Here is a 21,485-nt window from a genome sequence, read left to right on the forward strand (position 1 = left end):
GAGACTTGTATTCGCCCGTTGTGCCGACAACTTCATTAAATGTTCTACCTCAACTGCTGAAGACGTGATGCAATGTTTTGTTTGAGTATTTACATACTCAAGGAGGAGTGTTGCAGTCCTATTACATTAGCAATATGATTGTGTAAATCTTAGTGTATCTAGGGATATCTTGGAATATTCCCTAGGGTTAGATATTATCATATTAGAATTGTAATCCTATTAGGGTAAGGATTTAACCTTCCTTACTACTATAAATAAAGGCATAATGAGGTGATATAACACACACCTCATAAAGACATATCTCTCTTCTCTCTTTGTGCCATCAGCCCCCTCTCTCCTTAACCCTAAATATAGATCAGTAAATTAGGCCTACAACAAGAGCATGATTTTATTTACTTATGTTGATCTGAAGCAAAACTTTCTTGATATATAATTTATATTACGAATTGAAATATCATCTCATCATTTCTCAAATAAAGGTAATTTCTGGATTATCTAGGTTTTTCAATTTAGCATATTTCAATATTGCGAATTGAAATATCAACTACAGTCAAAGTTGTGATTTGTACGTGGTTCAGCATCACTAACACTTTGTCTGTATACTTCATTGGTGATTGTTTTGCGATTATATAGTTTGTGATATGTTATTTTGTTTTGAGTTGTACCACTTGGTGGCCTTGTACCATAGCACACTTGAGAAGTTTGGTTGGAAATAATTTAGAACGTGTTTGGTATTCAACTTGAATTCAATTTTTTTTTTTTACTCAAAACTATTTTTGAGTTTCAAGTTAAGAATTCTTATTTGCTAGAACTGTTTTTAAAAATTAAACTCAAAACCAATTTGAAAAAAAAAATAGCTCTTACATACTAAAAACACAAAAATTAGTTTTTAGAGTTTTCAAACTTAACAAAAATAGCTCTCTCTCACTGCATCCTATCTCCTCTTTCTCTTCCTCTTCTCTCTCCTCTCTCTTCTGTCTCCTGATCTATTCTCTGTCTCATTCTGTATCTTCTATCTTCCTCTTTCTCTCCCCTCTCTTTGTCACCTTCTTTTTTCGCTCCTCTTTTAAGCTGACTTCTCTTGCCGGCAACTTTCTACTTCTCGAAGTTCTACTCGCGTGCCATCTTGGCCTTCTGATCATTGCCTCCTCCCATGGCGTCTAGTAAATCAAAAGAAAGGGTAAGGAGCTGGGAATCCTAATTTTGCAATTGAGCTTTGTGCCTCTTAGGCACAAAGGGGGAGCAAATTATTGGGTGCGAGCCGAATAAGTCGATTTCTAGCCCACCCCCCCTCTTCTAGTCAATTTATATATTTACAAACTTCTTTATTTTCTCTTTATAAAAAAAATAAATAAATTATACCAGATAAGTTTTGAATCTGATAAAAAAAATTCTAAAAATTGGTCTTAAAAAATATTTTTAAAAAGGAGAAATTTTTTAAAGCTGAATATCAAACAGGCCCTTAGGATCTTAACAGAATTATTCAATTGGTTTTGGTTTTAGTTTTGGCTCAGATTGTGTCAAATATGTAGGGATGCTCCGTTGGCAGATTGTGATATTCATTGACAAATATATGATGTTTGATGGCTGTTTTTTTATTGGTTACTAAATTGATCTAACAAAAAAAAAATGGATTGTGGACCTGCAAGAACATAATGTTTGAAACAAACCGAGTAAAGTTTGGCTCTGTTCTTTAAAAGATACAATCCGTCGTAGCCCACCCCATTTTAATTTTAAAATGGTCTGATATGGTCCCTCCAATTTTGGGCTCAGCCCATGCCCATCCCTAGTTGGGCCTTTGTGTTAATTTTTTTTTCCAGGTTTACAAATAAAAAACTAAATTAAACCTGAATCGTACCGAAAAAATAGAACCAAAGTTAAACCAGACAAAAGAAATCCGAAAAAAAACCGAATTAATTGAAACCAAACTCATCCCTATTAAACGCTATAAAAGGTAGAAAATGCTACAAAAGTATCAATATTTAAAATAGTGCAATAACATATTTTGTTAAAAACTATAAAAAGTTGAAAAATGCTATAAAAACATTTTTTTTTTTTTGGTAATGTGGCCTAAGGCCCATGCCTCGTTCGCCTTGGGTCTTTTTTTGGCGGGTGGGGGGACGGAACCTTCTGTTTGTTAATTACATTGAAATATTTCATAATTGAAGAGAAAATGGGGAAGAATAACAATGAGAATGATGAAGAACTAGAGTGAGAGTTTAGAGAGAGAAAGGAGACTTGTATTAACTGAAAAACAACGATTACAAAATTCTGTTTTTATAAGAGAAAGCTAACAACTTTAACCAATTACTAACAAGTTTACTAACTATATTGCTGACTTGTAAAGTCATTTAACTAAGAAAGCAATCCCAACAGCTTATGCATGCTAATGAAAATGATTTCTTTGCTTAGCAAAATGCTTACCATCGTCTTCCTCACCATATCCTAAGTACATTTCTTAGCAACACGAGACCAGTATTCCTTGAAGTTGTGTTGATCATCAAAATTTTGATGTTTCGGTTTAATTGATTCTATCTTCTGAGTGGATGCCGGCATTAGCAACACGAGACCAATATTCCTTGACTAGCTGCCCAAATAGCGAGCCCTCGTTCTTCATCAGCGTTGTTGGCTCATCATACTCCACCAATCTCCCTGTCATTGTACATTTCGCCAATTAATTAACAAGTAAAACAACATAACTAATAGATTTGTAGCAACAGCATTGCTTACCATCACTAATAGCAAGCACTTTCGTACAATCCATCACGGTTGGGATTCTATGTGCCACGATTATTACAGTGCAGTCTTCAAATTCTGTTCTTATAGTTTTCTGCAGAATAGAGTCTGTTGTATTGTCCATTGATGCAGTGGCTTCATCGAGCGCCAGTATCCGGCTCCTCTTCAACAAAGCACGTCCCAAACAGAATAGTTGTCACTGCCCCATGCTCCAGTTTGTTCCATCTTGTACAACTGCAATCCAAGTTTTGAATTATTTCTTGATTTATACACTTTCAGATAATAATAGTGTTTGTTACATTGACACCAAAAAGCACTCCTGCAAGAAATAGTTCTTACCTAAAGAATCCAGGCCGTCTTCTTTTTCTTGAATGGCTTCTCGCAACCGACATTTGTCGAGCACCTTTTACACATTGAGATGGAAGATGCATTAAGTTAGACAAAAGGAATGTTACAATTTGCCAAATGGTCGTTCTGAAACGCCGAATTTTACTGCAATACGTAAAATTCAACAAGTGATAACAATCATCACATAAGAAGGAAAAAACTTACCGCCCATATTTGGTTATCAGTATGCCTAGATAAGGGGTCTAGATTGAATCTCACAGACCCACTGAATAGAGTCGGATCTTGTGGGATGACCCCAAAACGTGATCTTAAATCATGAAGTCCAATTGTGCAAATGTCATAGTCATCTACAATAACCTTTCCTTCTGTCGGCTCTACCAGATGAAACACAACGCTGATAAGAGTTGTCTTTCCATTTCCAGTCCGGCCAACAATCCCAATTTTGTCCCCTCCTTCAATTGTGCAATTTATCCCACGAAGAACTAGCGGAGCATTTGGCTTGTACCTTACCTGCATAAGTTTAATCCTATGTCACCGTCACGTACAAGTCTCAATGTTCTTAAAGTTCAATAGTATTTCTTTTGTAATACTAACCTTTAAATCGAGTATTTCCACTTTACCAACAGTAGGCCACTCGTGCGCAGGTCGGTTGTCTTCTATTACTTCTAGAGCTTCGCTAGGAATATGCATGTATTGTTCTACCCTTTCTACAGATATGATGGCATTTGCAAGCATGCACTGATATTGGACAGCGATTACAACAAATACTTTCAATGACAGACCATAAGATAGTATCATGCCAATAAATCCTGTGAAACAATTAAGCAAAATGGTTTATTAGGGGCTAGGGCACATGAAATGCAAACGAGGCACCACATATGGCAAACTGAATTTTGTAAAGTTATGAGGCCAAATCTGATGATGGAAGGCAGTGTTTACTAACCAGACGAAGAAGCCTTGAATCGAATCAAAGTAACGGCAAATGCTGAGGCTGAGAGAACAATAGTGCATACCAACTCAAGACGTCCTCTCAACCACTCATTTGCAGAAAAAACTATTGAAGTCGGTGCTAGCATTTGCATCAATAAGCTCCAACGTTTTTTAGAGGAACTGATCCTCCTCTCCAAACGCTCTGATAGTCAGGGCTCCAGCATTAGATTCGGCAAGGTGGCTTACAAGGGCAGACTTGGTTGTACCATTCATTCGCATCAACTCTTTTGCCGAAGAAAAGTAGCAATTCTGTTTGTAGAAAAGAAAATCAAATAACACATTCTTTGTTTAGTGAAGGCAAATCAAAGGTAAGGAAATTATTGAAGGACTAAACAAGAGTGTCTCTCTTAAGTACTTGTAAGACTATAGTAACATAAATTGTGGGAATAATCAGAAACACGACTAGCCAAGTACGAAAAACCAATACTAAAAATATGCTATATGTGTTCAAAGTTCCCCCAACCGCAATGATAAACTTGAAAGCCACTTCAAGGTCAATGATATTCATATCTGTAGATACCTAAACAAAATAGCCAATCCAAACGTTAGTTCCATTAGCTTACTGTAAAGAAAATCATTTCAAATCTGTTTTTTGAATCTTACCCGACTAAGTATCCTTCCCACGGGTGTTGAGTCATAAAACAGCATTGGTTCTCGGAAAAGAGTTCAATAGGGTTTCAAAAATGGAACTTGATGCCCCGCATCCTAAGTAGACTATAAAGAAAGATCGAATGAACAAAGCAAGTGCCATGATACACATGATCACAGAATAAACAGTGAAGAGTTCCACTCTTGACATGCTGGAATCCTAAAGTTTCGAAGCCAACCAATAATATTGAATTAGTTGCCCAACTATGAACATCGAGTAGAGAAGGATGCACACAGAGAAGTACAAAAATCCCTTGCTTGGCTTCAAATACTGGATGTATGGCTTAAAACCAGTGTCTCCTATTTCTCTCTGTTCTTGCTTAATCAATTGGTCTCTTGAAGATTCCTTTAGAGGTAACTCAGTGTTAACTTTCTCAATCTCCTCCGTGGCTAATTTATGTTTTCCAGTAGAAGCTTGTTCAACTTCAACTTGCGTCTCAAAACGAGCAGTGTCATCGTGTACATTGATGAGGTCTCGGAATTCTGGAGAAGAAGCTAGCAACTCTTCGTAAGGAGCTGCTATTAAAATTTGCCCTGAATTCATCAACTACGAAGTAAAATACATATTACATGATATTCAAATCATATCGGTGAACCATGTAAAAACATAACTAGCAGATTAAGAAGAATGATATCGGTAAACCATGTAAAAACGTAAACAATGTAGAAATTAAAAGTATTCAAATCATAAATACCAATATCGAATTAAAAGCCAGAATTGTTGAATCTGAAATAGAAAGGAACGAAGTTACCCAAAAAATGTAGAAGCCTTGAGTGGTGAATGATTCTTGGGATGAGTCGCAAACTAAGTCGCTCTCTTTAAGACGTTTCGCTGCTCTGCCCAAAATGTGCAAGCCGTTCATAAACACGATGTCATTCCCAGGATAAAACAGCCCAGAACCTTCTTCTGATAAGGTTCTTCCTTGCACAACGGAAAAACCTTCTAACTCACACCCTTTTGATATGTTGCTATTAACTTAATATTTGTAAGACTTGTCTTTTTTTCTTATTATCCCTTTTTATAGATCCTCCGGACTTATATATATATATATATATATATATATATATATATATATATATATATATATAATAAAAGAGACGTTGGGGGATGTAAATGATTTAAGGGAAAGAAAGCTGCAAGTAATCAATGCAGAAGAAAACAAAACAGACTAAATCAAAACATCTAAATCACAACGGAATAAAAAATTATGTAAAAATAGATTTGAGCTGTTTTTCCATTCAGAGAAAGAATCCCATCTTTAAGGTGAGAAGCTTTCTCACGTTTCTAGTGAATGAATGATCCTGATCAGATAATAAAGTTAATGACAATTTATAAGGTTATAACAATTTACGTTTTATATTCAATGTTTGTAATAAAACAAATCATAAATATATTTAAAATATTTAAATAAAAGCATAACTGCTCTAACAATCCCCCACTTGTTTTTATTTAAAATATATATCAAGCAACATATCATAAAGCTATGCATAAGTAAATGTGTTTCTCAACTTGAACCTGTATATAGTGTTCGTAATCCAAATTATACTAAAGTAACTTATAGTTTTGAACTCTATCTCTGACAACACCACACACATAACTTTATTAAGGTGAAGTTCAAAAAGCCAGCACATTACGACCATGTGCTTGTATCCCAGTATAGTGAATGCTATAGAAACTTGCCCAATATTTCATAGGAAGCGGCCTCACTTCCACATTCACATAGGTAAGACTATCAAGGATATTCCTGTAGCTAGATATCCCACTCAACATAGAGTATAGATCTTACTAAGAGAAAAAATCACAACCTAAAAACGTTTCAGGATGTCATGCTTCTTAGGGATGGACATGGAATAATTTCCAAATTAAAATTAGCAAGACTTCACTCATATCACTTGTGACTTGTTATTACCCTTTGAACCTATTTCTTGGGATCTCCAGTCTATAGGTTGGGTTGCTATAAAAAATAACTCAATTTTCTACGGGTTTTAGTCCCATCCCTTTCGAGGTTTTCCAAACCTTTTCTCGTGCTAGTCATTTCGTCAAAGGATCAACCAAGTTTTCTTCAGACCGTATATGATCCACTCTTACAGCTCATTTTGAGAGGTAATCTCTTACAGTGTTGTGCTTACGGCGTATTTGTCGCCTTTTCCGGTTATAATAACGGTTTTGCACTTTAGCTATTGCCGATGTGCTATCACAATGGATCAAAACTGCTGGAATCGGTTTCTCCCATAAAGGGGTATCTGACAGTAGGTTTCTCAACCATCCTGCTTCTTCGCTTGTCGTAGCTAGTGCTATTAATTCTGATTCCATTGTAGACTGAGCCAAGATAGTCTGTTTCTTCGACTTCCATGACACAGCCCCGCTACCAATACTAAAAATATATCCACTAGTGGCTTTAGAGTCATCTGAAAGGGTATTCCAATTAGCATCACTGTAACCTTCTAGGACAACGAGAAACTTCTCATAGTGTAATATGAAATTCATCGTCCTTTTAAGGTATCTCATAAGCCTTTCTATAGCATGCCAATGCTCCAAACTGGGTCTGCTAGTAAACCTACATAAAACTCCTACGGCATAAGATATATCAGGCCTAGTGCAATCAGTAGCAAAACGAAGACTACCAATAATACTCACATACTCAGATTGTTTAACACTATCACTAGTGTTCTTAAACAATTTTACACTAGGATCATAAGGAGTACATGCTGGTTTACAATCAAAATAATTATACTTTCTTAAAAAAAATTCTATGTAGTGAGATTGATCTAAAGAGAACCCATGTTCGGACCTAGTTATTTTCAAACCAAGTATTACACTAGCTTCACCCAGGTCTTTCATATCAAAATTAGCACATAACAAAGTTTTGACATTATTTACAACATAAATATTCGAACCAAAAATAAGCAAATCATTCACATATAGGCATATTATAGTGCATATATTATTTTCAGACTTATAATAGATGCATTTATCACTTTCATTTATTTTAAAACGATTCGAAGTAACCAAACTATCAAATCTCGCATGCCATTGTTTAGGAGCTTGTTTCAATCCATAAAGTGACTTATCTAACTTGCAAACTTTATTTTATTGTCCTGGAATAATAAAACCCTCTGGTTGATCCATATATATTTCTTCCTCTAATTCACCATTTAAGAAAGCTGTTTTAACATCCATATGGTGCATAACAAGATCATGAATAGAAGCTAAAGTAAACAATACATGAATAGAAGTTATTCTAGTCACAGGTGAATAAGTATCAAAGAAATCAATATTTTCTCTTTGTCTATAGCCTTTGGCAACAAGTCGGGCTTTAAAATTTTCAACTGAACCGTCAAGTTTTAATTTTCTTTTAAGAATCCATTTGCAACCTATTGTTTTGCAACCAGGTGGAAGATCCACCAAATGCCAAGTTTGATTTGACTCCAAGGAGTCCATTTCATCATTTATAGCTTCTTGCTACAAATCTGCATCTAAAGAAGTTAAAGCTTCTTGAATTGTATTAGGATCTTCTTGTAAGTTATATACATGAAAATCAGGCCCAAAATCTTTAGCTATTCGAGCTCTTTTACTTTTCCTAGGTTCTAATGCAGATTGACTATGTTCTACAATAGTAGGTTCATAAGTTTTAGAAGAATTAGAACTCCCACTATTTCAAAGATTAACAGGAAATTTATTCTCATAAAAATCAGCATCAAGTGACTCAATTTATGACATGGTTTTTCAAATCATAAAATCTATATGCTTTGCTATTACATGCATAACCAATAAAAACACATTCATATGCTCTACTAGCCAATTTCGATCTTTTTGGATCAAGTTTACAAACATAAGCTAAACAACCCCAAGTTCTGAAATACAACACATTTGGTTTCTTATTTTTCCAAATTTCGTAAGGAGAAATATTTGTTTTTGAGTTAGGGATTCTATTTAACACATAACATACAGTCAACACAATTTCACCCCACCAATAAGAAGCAACTCCATAACTAAGCAAAATAGCAACAGTCAATTCACAAAAAGTTCGATTTTTTCTTTCCGCTTTACCATTCATTTCAAGAGAATAAGGAGCAGTAGTTTCATGAATAATTCCATGAGACTTAAACAAATTAACAAATTCAGTAGATTCATATTCTTGTCCTCTATCACTACGAAATCTTTTAATCTTACGATTAAATTGATTTTCAACTTCAGTCAAGAAAGTTTTGAACATGTCAATAGCTTCACTTTTATTTTTCATAAGATAGACAAAACAGTAATTCGAACAATCATCAATAAAGGTAATAAAATAACGTTTTCCATTTCTAGTTAGCACTATACCAAATTCGCATATATAAGAATGAATTAAATCAAGTGGTTCAGATTCTCTATTGACCGATTTATGTGAAGTTCTAATGATTTTAGCTTGACTACAATGTTCACATTTTTCAAAATCATTCAATGATAAGTTAGGTAAAAAACCTAAGTTACTCATGTTCTTAACCAAGCGTTTGTTAACATGACAAAGTCTAGCATGCCAAGTATTAAAAGAAGACAACATGTAAGTAGAAGTAGACATTTCATCAACATTCAATTTAAACATCCCATCATTAGCATATCCCTTTTCCCACAAAAACCCCATTTTTAGTGAGAGTATACGTATCTGCTCCAATGGTTTGAGTGAATCCAGCCTTGTTGAAAAGAAAGCCTGAGACCAGATTCTTCCTTATCGCTGGAGTGTGCATCACATCTTTTAGTATCATGGTTTTTCCAGAGGTGAACCTCAACTCCACCTCTCAAGTACCAGCAACATCAGTTAAGTGTGAATCACCCAACAACACCTTCCTTCCCTCAGCCACAGAATATGACACACCCCGACCGAGATCAAGGCATGTTGGCCGTCACGTGAGAGTGACGTAGCCATGTGCACAGTGCGGAAGCAATAAAGATAAGAATTATACGAATAATTAAAAACCAAATTACTAGAGTGCACTACTAAACATGAAGTGATATGAGTTAGTTACAACAGTAAACACTCCTAATCAGAGCATAATAAGTCTAGGTGCAGTCCAGTAGAACAAGTACTAGTTACACAGTACCAGGAATGTCCTATTATTATTTAGATAGGTCAGAACTGCCGACGTCCTCAAGCCACCAACAGCAAGCTTACTTAAAACCTGGAGGGGCGCAAAACAGAAAACGTGAGTGGGCAAAAACAAATGTTTTACAAAAATCATTTCATTTATCAACATAACTAACCCCTCGCTGTAAAACATGTATAATTTTTCCCAGAATCAAGATATAAGCATATCCATATATATATATATATATATATGAAATCATATCAATTCAAATCATGCTACACATAATCATATTCATATGTATGTCATGCCAAGATATAACAGAGTAAGCAATTCAGGTAAGAATAATTTCATAGAAATATAACATGTGAGCCAAAACCCCTATGGTAGTCTGTATAGCTAAATTCATAGCTCAAAAGTCACTTTAGCCGGAGTCACTACTATGACCTATACAGCAATATACTGCACAAGAGTCAGAACCAAACAAATAGGTCTATATGACAATAATGGGTGTAATACAATCATTCTTAATTCTACTCTCACATAATAGCTAGGTGATAAATCGCTAGTCACCTACGAGTCAGAACCATAAATAAGGTCTGTACGACAAGATTGTGCACTTAAATTAGATCCAATATGAGCATATGGTGCGGGAGGTGACATAATAAACAGGCCTATGCCATAACTCTAGCTAAATCACAATCACCCTAAGTGCAGTTTTATGAGCTCAACATTAATCAATCACATATTACCTCATCGATGATTCACATAACCAAACACAACTTACCTGAGCTTACCTGAGCGTCCACAACACCACATTTATACATATAAAGCATCACATACCAATTCATGTATGAATTATAACTTATATGCATGGCATTAAGGCATACTATCATTTAAACACATTTTTCCGGGAAAATATCAAGTATATAATATATACTGAAAACCAAAAGCCCACTCACTAGTATGTCGAAGGGTCGTAGCCCCCGAGTCGCCCTTGGATACGCTCGTCCTCGGGATAAGTCTCACCTAGATGCGAATTAACTATAAAAACGTTATTTTAAAGTACATAGGCAAAACTAGCTAATAACTTCTCATACATAGCTCAAAATGGGTATATGAACATACCACAGTGACCTACACAACCTCAGGATCATCCTCATATTTTTAGATAAATTTTTTGAAGCTTCACGCACCCCCACGCGCCTACAATGGTGCCCCCCACGAGCGGCCATGTGCCAGGCATACTGACGGCGTCAGTTAACGCCATCAGGCTTATACCGAGAATATTCCGTTAACTTCTAACTGTTACCGTTAAATCTAACTAACGGCGTTGGAATATTTCGTCAAACTTGACGGAATATTCCGTCGTCTTCAACCTTGGGACTCCGGCGACCGTCGTCGTCGCCGAAAAACTGGGGATTTTTAGAACTTTGATTTCTCACTCGTTTCTTCCCCATTTTTCACGCAATTTATACCAAAATGAAGCTCTTAACTTGTAGAACACAATCATACTAATTTAAAGTTCTAAAAGTAACGGGATCTCACCGGAGAATTCCAAGAAAAACCGGCCAAACTTCGTCCACACTATCCCGACGTCTAAAACCTTCAAACGAAGCACTCCGAGCTTCCTTGGGACCTCACTAAGCTTCCTACAAGCTTCAAATTTCCAAAAACATCCATAATTATGTGTGCATGAACAGTGCACAAATCGGGGGTTATGAAAACTAGGGTTTTCGAAGGTATCTTTACCTGAAATGGGTACCAATCGACTCATTTGAGCTCCACGAACACAATGGTGCCAACCTTGACCACGATCCGTGAAGTTTCAAGGGTTTTGGGTGTTTGTCCGTACGAGTTCGAAGGAGAGAGAGAGTGTCTGCGAGAGAGAGAGAGAGAGCACAGGAAGGAGAGATAAGGTAGGTGGGTGTGTGTGTGGTCCAAAAGCCACCAATCAAAACTAAGAAAAGTCTTAGTTCTAATTGGGTCACCAATCTAAAACAATTTAACCCAATAATAACTCACACACATTATTTAACGTCCGAGGGCAATTCTACCATTCCACATCATCGAAAATTATATATTTGGGACGGGCTATGACATAATAGGTCTTGAAAAGGGAACGATCATAGCAAACATGGTGAGAAGCGCCAGTGTCCACCCACCATCCCTCGGATCCTTCAACTATGTTGATTTTTGATATCATTGCAATCAATTGCTTTTCAACAAGATTTGCCTGAGAAATAGAGTTTTTGCCTTATAATGCATGGAAAATTGAATTCGTCTTAAAATTGTTGAATCTGAAATAGAAAGGAACGAAGTTACCTGAAAAATGTAGAAGCCTTGAGTGGTGAATGATTCTTGAGATGAGTCGCGGACTAAGTCACTCTCTTTAAGATGTTTCGCGGCTCTACCCAAAGTGTGCAAGCAGTTCACAAAAACCACGTCATCCCCAGGATAAAACAACCCAAAACCTTCTTCTGATAAGGTTCTTCCTTGCACAACGGAAAAACCTTCTAACTCACACCCTTTCGATATGTTGCTATTAACTCAATATTTGTAAAATTTGTCTTTTTTTTCTTATTATCCTTTTTTTTTAGATCCTCCGGACTTATATATATATATATATATATATATATATATATATATATATATATATTTGTAAAATTTGTCTTTTTTTCTTATTATCCTTTTTTTTAGATCCTCCGGACTTATATATATATATATATAGGAAATCTTTAAGACATCTAATTGAGAAAAATTATGTAAAAATATATTTGAGTTTTTTTTCTATTCAGAAAAAGAATCTCATCTTTAAGGTGAGAAGCTTTCTTACGTTTCTAGTGAATTAATGACTTGATCAGATAATAAAGTTACTAACAATTTATAAGGTTAATAACAATTTACGTTTTATATTCAATGTTTGTAATAAAACAAATCATAAATATATTTAAAATATTTAAATAAAAACATAACTGCTCTAACAAGAAGGAAATCAACTTGGTGTGTCACAAGCAAAACTGTCTTCTCTGCCGGTGCTCCCATGACATATTTCTGGAAAATTGTCACATTATCTTTCACTGGAGACTGAAGAGAGAGAAATAAAAGGACAATATCTTCATTAATTACTAATTTGAGAGGCAAATAAATAAAGAATTACTACATTGAATAGGCTGGTCGCCGTATGAGCATCAACTGCACTGAAAGGATCATCCAAGAGGTAGACATCAGCGTTTTGATACAGTGCACGCGCAAGTTGAATGCGCTGTTTCTGCCCACCACTTAGATTGACACCTCTCTCTCCTATATGAGTTAGATCACCGAACGATAGCATTTCAAGGTCCTTTACTAGGGAACACTTCTCAAGCGTTTGTTTGTTGGAAGCTAACCAGCTCCTGGAGTCGGGGAGTCGAAGGCAGCAAGATACTCCCGAGCAAAAGGATGTCATCTGCATCGAAGAAGAAGAAAGAAAATGAAGGGTTCTAGTCTCCAACGGCTAGTTTTGTTTTTAAATGTTTGTGTAAGTGTGTGAGTGACAAATGTACATTCCAGATTAAATCATTTAACCCCAAAATGAAGGGTTAAGATGTAATCTGGAGTAGTAAGGCTTAATGGTTGTTAAGGCCTCTTGTCAATCACCTTTTGTAGAAAGTATGGGTGATGGAAATGCACCATACTCTTGTGTAAAAATCACTCTTCTTATTCAATCAAGGCTGCTGCATTATTTGCATAGCAGAAACCAATCTCCAAGTTATCTTTTTCAATTTCTCTACTATCCTACCTAAAAGAAACCGATTCAAACACTCAATCAAAAACACAAAATAAACAAACTTTATCATGGCCTCAGAGCTTTGTTATTGATCTTACAACTTTCGGGGCGTAATCTGTGCAAGATAAGATCTTTGGGAGCACCAACGTAGTGTCTTCTATAACAATAATCAACAAACAATTCTGGAAATGAAAGGATCCAGCAGTAGCAGTGAGCTAAAAGCTCCAGTCTTTGATGGGGAGAATTATGATTTTTGGAGAATAAGAATGACAACCATTTTCAAATCCTATGATCTATGGGATATGGTTCAACATGGGTATGAACTACCTGAGATGGAGATCGATGCTCTAGAGGAGGATCTCACAGAAACACAACTCAAAACACTGAAGCAGAATCGGATGGAGGATGCTAGAGCACTTGGAATCATTCAAGGTGCTGTCTCAGACACCATTTTTCCGAGGATAGCAAATGAAGAGACTGCAAAGGGAGCTTGGGAAGTTTTACAGCAAGAATACAGAGGAGACACCAAAGTTAGAAAGGTAAAACTTCAGTCCCTTAGAAGAGATTTTGAGTATACAAGAATGAGGGAAAATGAGCTGTTAAAAGACTACTTCACTAGGCTGTTTGATGTTGTAAACAAGATGAAAACATATGGTGAGGAACTGCCTAATGAAAGAATTGTCCAAAAACTGTTGATTAGTTTGACTAAACCCTATGATTCAATAGTGAGTGTTATAGAAGAAACCAAAGACACTGAAACACTCAGTGTACAAGAGGTGATGGCATCCTTAAGAGCTTTTGATCAAAGGCTCGAGAGGCATGCTGACTCTGCACCTGAGAAAGCCTTTCAAACACTCAATGTTGGATCTAGCAGTCAAGCCAGTGCAAGCAATCAGAAACCACAGTGGAAGGGCAAAAGCAAGAAATGGGAAGGAAAAGGGTATCACAACTCAAGACCTAACCAAGGCAGCAACACCAATGTAGGTCCAAGAACCAAGCAGCAATGTAAGCACTGTGATAAATTCCACCTTGGAGAGTGTTGGTTCAAGGACAAGCCTAGATGCCACAAATGCAACAGGTTTGGGCACATTATGAAGGACTGCAGATCAAAGAATGTGCAACAAGTAAACTGTGCAAATCAAGTGGAAGAAGAAGCAAATGTGTTCTGTGCTTTCAATGCAAAAATGGAGAGAAACAATGAAGTGTGGTACATTGACAGTGGCTGCAGCAACCACATGACTGCACATGAGTCTTTACTTATTGACATCGACACAAACTTCACTGGAAAAGTGAAAATGGGTGATGGAAACATTGTCAAAGCCACTGGAAGAGGAACTCTGGTTATCAACACCAAGAAAGGAAGAAGATGTATAAGGGAGGTGATGCTAGTGCCTGGATTGGATGAGAATCTACTTAGTGTGGGTCAAATGATGGAGCATGGCTATTTCCTACTCTTTGGGGGGACTGTGGTTGAGATCTATGATGACAGATCCCTATCAAACTTGGTGACCAAAGTGGAAGTGAAAAACAGAAGCTTTCCACTTGTACTGAAGTACTTAGAAGAAGTGGCAAAGAAAGCAAGTGTGACAAGTTCTATGAAACTATGGCACAAGAGACTTGGTCATTTAAACATGACAAGCTTACAAAATCTGCAAAAGGATGAAATGGTGCAAGGTATACCAAAAATGGATCAATGCAATGAAATCTGTGAAGGGTGTGTGTTTGGCAAGCATCACAGAGATTCATTTGAAGCTGGAAAGGCTTGGAGGGCAACAAAGCCACTCGAATTGATTCACTCAGATGTGTGTGGACCAATGAGAACAACAACAATCAGTGGAAACAGGTATTTCCTAACCTTCATTGATGATTATTCACGGATGTGTTGGGTGTATTTCATGAGGTTCAAGTCTGAGGTATTCACAATATTCAAGAAGTTTAAGGCAATGGTGGAATTGCAAAGTGGATACCAAATCAAAAGACTAAGAAGTGATAGGGGTGGTGAGTACACCTCACATGAGTTCAATGTATTTTGTGAAGATGTAGGGTTAGAGAAGCAACTCACTGTGGCATATACACCACAACAGAATGGGATTGCAGAAAGGAAGAATAGGACTATAGTCGAAATGGCTAAGTCTATGATGCATGAGAAGAACATGCCTTATAAATTTTGGGGTGAAGCTGTGAACACCTCAGTGTATCTATTGAATAGGTGTCCTACTAAGGCATTGGAGAAGAAGACTCCATTTGAAGTGTTCAGTGGAAGGAAGCCTTCTGTGAAGCATCTGAGAGTGTTTGGCTCAGTATGCTACAATCTCATCCCTCATCAACTAAGGCACAAGTTGGAGAAATCAAGTAACAAGGGTGTTTTTGTAGGCTATGGTACCAGTGAGAAAGGATACAGAGTTTATAATGTATTGACTCAAAAGATAATCCTATCAAGGGATATTATCTTTGATGAAGACTCAATGTGGAACTGGGATACAATGGTAGAGGAAAAGGACAGTGTCTCTCTACAAATTGACCTAAACAAAAGGCAAACAAGGGAGCCTATAGAGACCTCAGTTCAAGAAGAAGTCACAGATAATGGTGACATACAAGGGACTCCACAGCAAGCTACTATGAGTCCACAATCAAGTCAATCACAGACAACAACTCCTAGTTCAACTCCAGTAAGATTGAGAAATCTGGATGAGATTTATGCTACATGTAATTACTGTGTAGTAGAACCAGAAACGTATGAAGAAGCTGAGAAAGACAAAGCTTGGAAGAAAGCAATGAAGGAAGAGCTTGAAATGATAGAAAAGAATGACACTTGGGAACTTGTAAATCGACCAAGTGAGAAGCCTGTGATTGGTGTAAAATGGGTGTACAAAGTGAAGCTAAATCTAGATGGTTCTGTGCAAAAGAACAAGGCCAGGTTAGTGGCCAAAGGTTACTCACAGAAACCTGGTGTAGACTTCAATGAAACCTTTGCTCCAGTAGCAAGGTTAGACACCATAAGGACCTTGATAGCACTAGCAGCCAAGAAGGGTTGGAAGTTGCATCAATTGGATGTTAAATCTGCATTTCTAAATGGAGTGCTAGAGGAGGAAGTGTTTGTGGAACAACCTCAAGGGTTCACAAATCAAGAGTTTCCAGAAAAAGTGTACAAGTTGAGGAAGGCTCTTTATGGCCTAAAACAAGCTCCAAGAGCTTGGTACAGTGAGATTGATTCATATTTCATTGAGAAAGGATTTCAGAAAAGTCCTAGTGAAGCTACACTCTACACCAAGACAGAAAGCAACAACAAGACACTCATTGTCTCAATCTATGTGGATGATGTTGTCTACACTGGAAATGATGCTGCAATGATGGAAGAGTTCAAGGAAGAAATGATGAAGAGGTACGAGATGACTGACCTAGGCCTCTTGCATCATTTTCTTGGCATTGGGGTAATTCAAAAAGCAAGTAGCATTTTTATTCATCAAAAGAAGTATGCTGAAACTTTGCTTGAAAAGTTTGGTTTGAAAGGTTGCAAACCAGTTTCTACACCCTTAATTGCAAATGAGAAGCTCAAGAAGGAGGATGGAAGTGAACCTGCAGATGCTAGTCTCTATAAAAGCATTGTTGGCAGTCTATTGTATCTAACAGCAACAAGGCCGGATCTGATGTTCTCAGCAAGCCTACTTTCTAGGTTTATGCAGAATCCTAGCAAGATACATATGGGCACGGCTAAGAGAGTGCTAAGATATGTGCAAGGAACTCTTGATTATGGGATCAAATATGAGATGGGAAAGTCATCTATTCTAATTGGATTCTGTGACAGTGACTGGGGTGGCAGTGAGGATGATAGTAGAAGCACATCGGGCTATGCTTTCACTTTCGGATCAGGGGTTTTTTCATGGGCCTCTGTGAAGCAACAAAGTGTTGCACTGTCCACAGCCGAGGCAGAGTATGTAAGTGCATCAGAAGCTACATCTCAAGCCATTTGGCTAAGGTTCATACTTAAAGATTTTGGCGAATTGCAAGTTGAAGCCACACCACTTCTGTGTGACAACACCTCTGCAATTGCCATGACTAAAAACCCAGTATTTCATCAGAGAACAAAACACATCAAGAGAAGATATCATTTCATCAGAGAAGCATTGCAAGACAACACAATCAAGCTAATCTATTGCAGCACAGAAGATCAGATCGCAGACATATTCACAAAAGCACTACCGAAGGAGAGATTCAATTACCTGAGGGGTTTGCTCGGATTGACTCCCAGAAGCAGTTTAGAAGGGAGTGTTGGAAGCTAACCAGCTCCTGGAGTCGGGGAGTCGAAGGCAGCAAGATACTCCCGAGCAAAAGGATGTCATCTGCATCGAAGAAGAAGAAAGAAAATGAAGGGTTCTAGTCTCCAACGGCTAGTTTTGTTTTTAAATGTTTGTGTAAGTGTGTGAGTGACAAATGTACATTCCAGATTAAATCATTTAACCCCAAAATGAAGGGTTAAGATGTAATCTGGAGTAGTAAGGCTTAATGGTTGTTAAGGCCTCTTGTCAATCACCTTTTGTAGAAAGTATGGGTGATGGAAATGCACCATACTCTTGTGTAAAAATCACTCTTCTTATTCAATCAAGGCTGCTGCATTATTTGCATAGCAGAAACCAATCTCCAAGTTATCTTTTTCAATTTCTCTACTATCCTACCTAAAAGAAACCGATTCAAACACTCAATCAAAAACACAAAATAAACAAACTTTATCATTGTTGGTATCGAACGCGATCCAAAAAGAATATTTTCCTGTATAGTTCCTGTTTGGAACCATGCAGACTGAGAAACATACGCTATCTTCCCATATACTTGAACCTGTAAAATTAGGCAGTCAGAAACTCTAGTAAGGCTTTACCATACATAATAATTGAAACATTACTTCCAAGTTAATCGGTTACTTACAATGCCATTGATGCATGGAACTTCTCCAAGAATTGAAGCTAAAAGGGTTGATTTACCCGAGCCAACCTCTCCACAAATTGCCACTTTTTCTCCCGGTTTAACCACCAAATTTATGTTCCTTAATGTAGGCTTTGTATCACTAGAACTATCGCATGAAATTTCGAGCATCTAAAGTAAATGGAATGCTCGACCTCTCTTCCATTGCTGTCTTTCCTTGTATATCTGTTCTCCAACTCCGGTTCATCAAGACACTTCACAATCCGAGATAATGAAATTTTTGCCTCAATAAATGCTCCGAAAACATCTGGGATCAGCTTAATGGGCTCCTGAACAATACGCAATGTTGCTAGAAATGTAAAAACATTAACAGATGAGAGTGTAAATCCAAGAATAGGAGATGACCAAAACAGAAAGTAACTGCAGCGACCAAAATAGGAGATGACCAAAACAGAACAGTATAATACCCCTTTTGTCTCAATACCTGAGTTAACCATTTCATTTCTTCTGTTCTTAACCCTTCTATAACCTTCTTGAAATTTGTCTCCCAAGAATACAGCTTCAAGATCTTCATATTCGTTAGTGCTTCGGCAATAGCCTTCAGCCTCCTATTTTGTGCTGCCATTAGCTTCTTTTGGTACTCGTGCTGCAACATCCTTAACGGATAGCTTGCCACCACAGTCACTATAAGTACAGTTAGAGCTGCAATGGTTGCCAGACCAACAGAGAAGTAAACAATAAGTAATGAAAGACACAGCTGAAGGCTTGTGGACCATAACTGATGAAACCAGAATGGAAATTCGCCAATTTTGTAAGCATCCACCGCTACATAATTCACTATCTCCCCAGGAGAGTGAGTCATCTTGGCCGAATTTGAGAGTCGTAGTTGCTTCTGATATATTGCTGCAGAAACCACTGATCTCACTTGGAGCCCAATCAATCTAGTTCTGAAGTGCCATTGCCTCTCCGACAATGACTCTAAGATTTTCACAATGAAGAGACCTAGAGTTAGTGCATAACCCTCGTATTTAAAAGCTGCATTACCTTCTGCAACATTAATGAAGGCCATGAGAAACAATGGACCACTACTCAGGGTTAGAATCTTGATCAGTGCGAAGAGCGCCGACACCAAAATAGCTTTCCTCTGGCTGAAGAAAATTAGGGACAAAACAGAAGGGTTACAGATGAATCTCTTTTCTTTCTTTTGATCAACTGCTCCGTAAATATTAAGTACCACGTTTGCGCTTGATCAGCCTGTCTCAGTTATGGAATAACTTCATTCTGAAGAAGCTTTTTCTTGCCTTTCTTCATCAATGGATTCAACCACCAAAATGACAATGTACTAAATAACCTGGCTTTTGCAAAAGGGGTTACGTTGTCATTTGAGCTGATTTGATCTCTGACATCTGATTCCTCCCCTTGCAAAGGTGCGTAGAAAGCATCGTCATGCAGTTCTAGATCACCCTTTGCAGATATATTGCTTCCTTGAAATGCACTAAAGAGCAAGAGTATTGACCCGGGGAAATATAAAATGTTTAAAACAACATTAACGGTTACTGCCTCATCCACAACAGCTTCCCAAATTGACGAACTGCAAATAAAAACTGCAAGCAAGAAGGCAAGAATCGAAAAAGCTTTTGCTATCACAATGTGTGGAGAGTGTGGCTTCTTTAGGGTTATGGTTAAACTCAAAAGCAACCATGTGAACCCTTGAAAGAACAAGACTAGCCATCCATGGAGAGGTAAAACAGTCTGATCTGTGTTAACTTTGTCGACGTTTTTCCATATCCCAAACCCCAAGTAGGCGAAAGCCAAACCGGAATTAAGGCTGGCCGAGACAATTGACAATGCATGGAAGGTGTGAGAGTCTGATGGTGCTATAATCTTCTTTGATGAGATTCTATATATGAAGAAACATAACAAGATAAATAGGATAAAGTTGTCAACTGCTATGATAAAAATATTGTTGAGACACGAATCTGGATCGAAGACAGATAAAAATCCAGAAGTGCATTCAGTTCTAGACTCAGTCGAACAGTTAGAACTGCTGCAAAATAAGGTCCCGAAACCCTCCCCCATGTTGTGCCTCAAGGATGTGGAAAATCTGCACAATTACATGGGTATTTTAGTGTTAAGCAGACCTATAATAATATATCATGAAACTTTGAAACAAGATGAGGGGATAATTTTTGCAGTTCAAAAACATGAAATTGAACGTTACGACCTTCGGAAGACAAGACAAAGCTCGGCATAGACCAACTAGACAATGTAGGCGTCGTCTGGTGTCTAGGATTGGATTGGATGACTCACTACATTCAATGCATATTGAAGGAGATTGGGATGCTAAGTTTCCTTAAATACTAATGCATTTACTACCTTCAACTTTACGACGTTTGGAAACTGAACGTTCATTTCTTCATTTACATAAATACATTGAATCTAGCAAATTATCTATCTAATCTAATCTCATAAACCAAACGAGGCCACGAGTATAAATGCGAGCTCACACGTACACTTGAGAAACATGATTACATGCTCGGGTAAGAAATAAGTACATTACTCTTAACACATTTTAGAAAGAAAAAAATTGCAGTGCTGTGCAGTGCCTACATGAGTGGATTCGAATTTTGGAAGGAACCCAGAAAACCTCAGCGTCAAGCCTTTAGAAGTCAATGACAGATGAGCCTCGATTCGTCACCTTGAACGTAGAAGATCAGTGACTGATAGAAGTAATCCCACCAACTGTGGCATTCATTATTACAATTATATATTTTAGAAAGCACTTACATTTATATATTTGTCTATTCTACTTTGCTCTCTGCCTTGCCATATCTTTTAGAGAGACAGATTGTCTACCCTCATGTTTGAATGCCCTTCTCATTCCCTCTTATTTTGTGCGATCACAGTTAAGTTACATCAACATTTTATATTATTTTTTTGGGCAAAAGACTGTTTACTACCCTCATGTTTCGTGGTTTTCAACATTTAGTACATCAATTTTTTTTCATCCCAG

At 37.3% G+C, this 21,485-nt stretch overlaps 1 pseudogene; it reads right to left on the reverse strand.

Moving 5' to 3' along the window:
- Nucleotides 1-2,377: 2,377 nt before the first annotated feature.
- Nucleotides 2,378-20,551, reverse strand: LOC126598848 (ABC transporter C family member 10-like; annotated as a pseudogene).
- Between the last annotated feature and the right edge of the window lie 934 nt (nt 20,552-21,485).

This window comes from Malus sylvestris, chromosome 14 (assembly GCF_916048215.2).
Source record: "Malus sylvestris chromosome 14, drMalSylv7.2, whole genome shotgun sequence".
Classification (NCBI taxonomy): domain Eukaryota; kingdom Viridiplantae; phylum Streptophyta; class Magnoliopsida; order Rosales; family Rosaceae; genus Malus; species Malus sylvestris.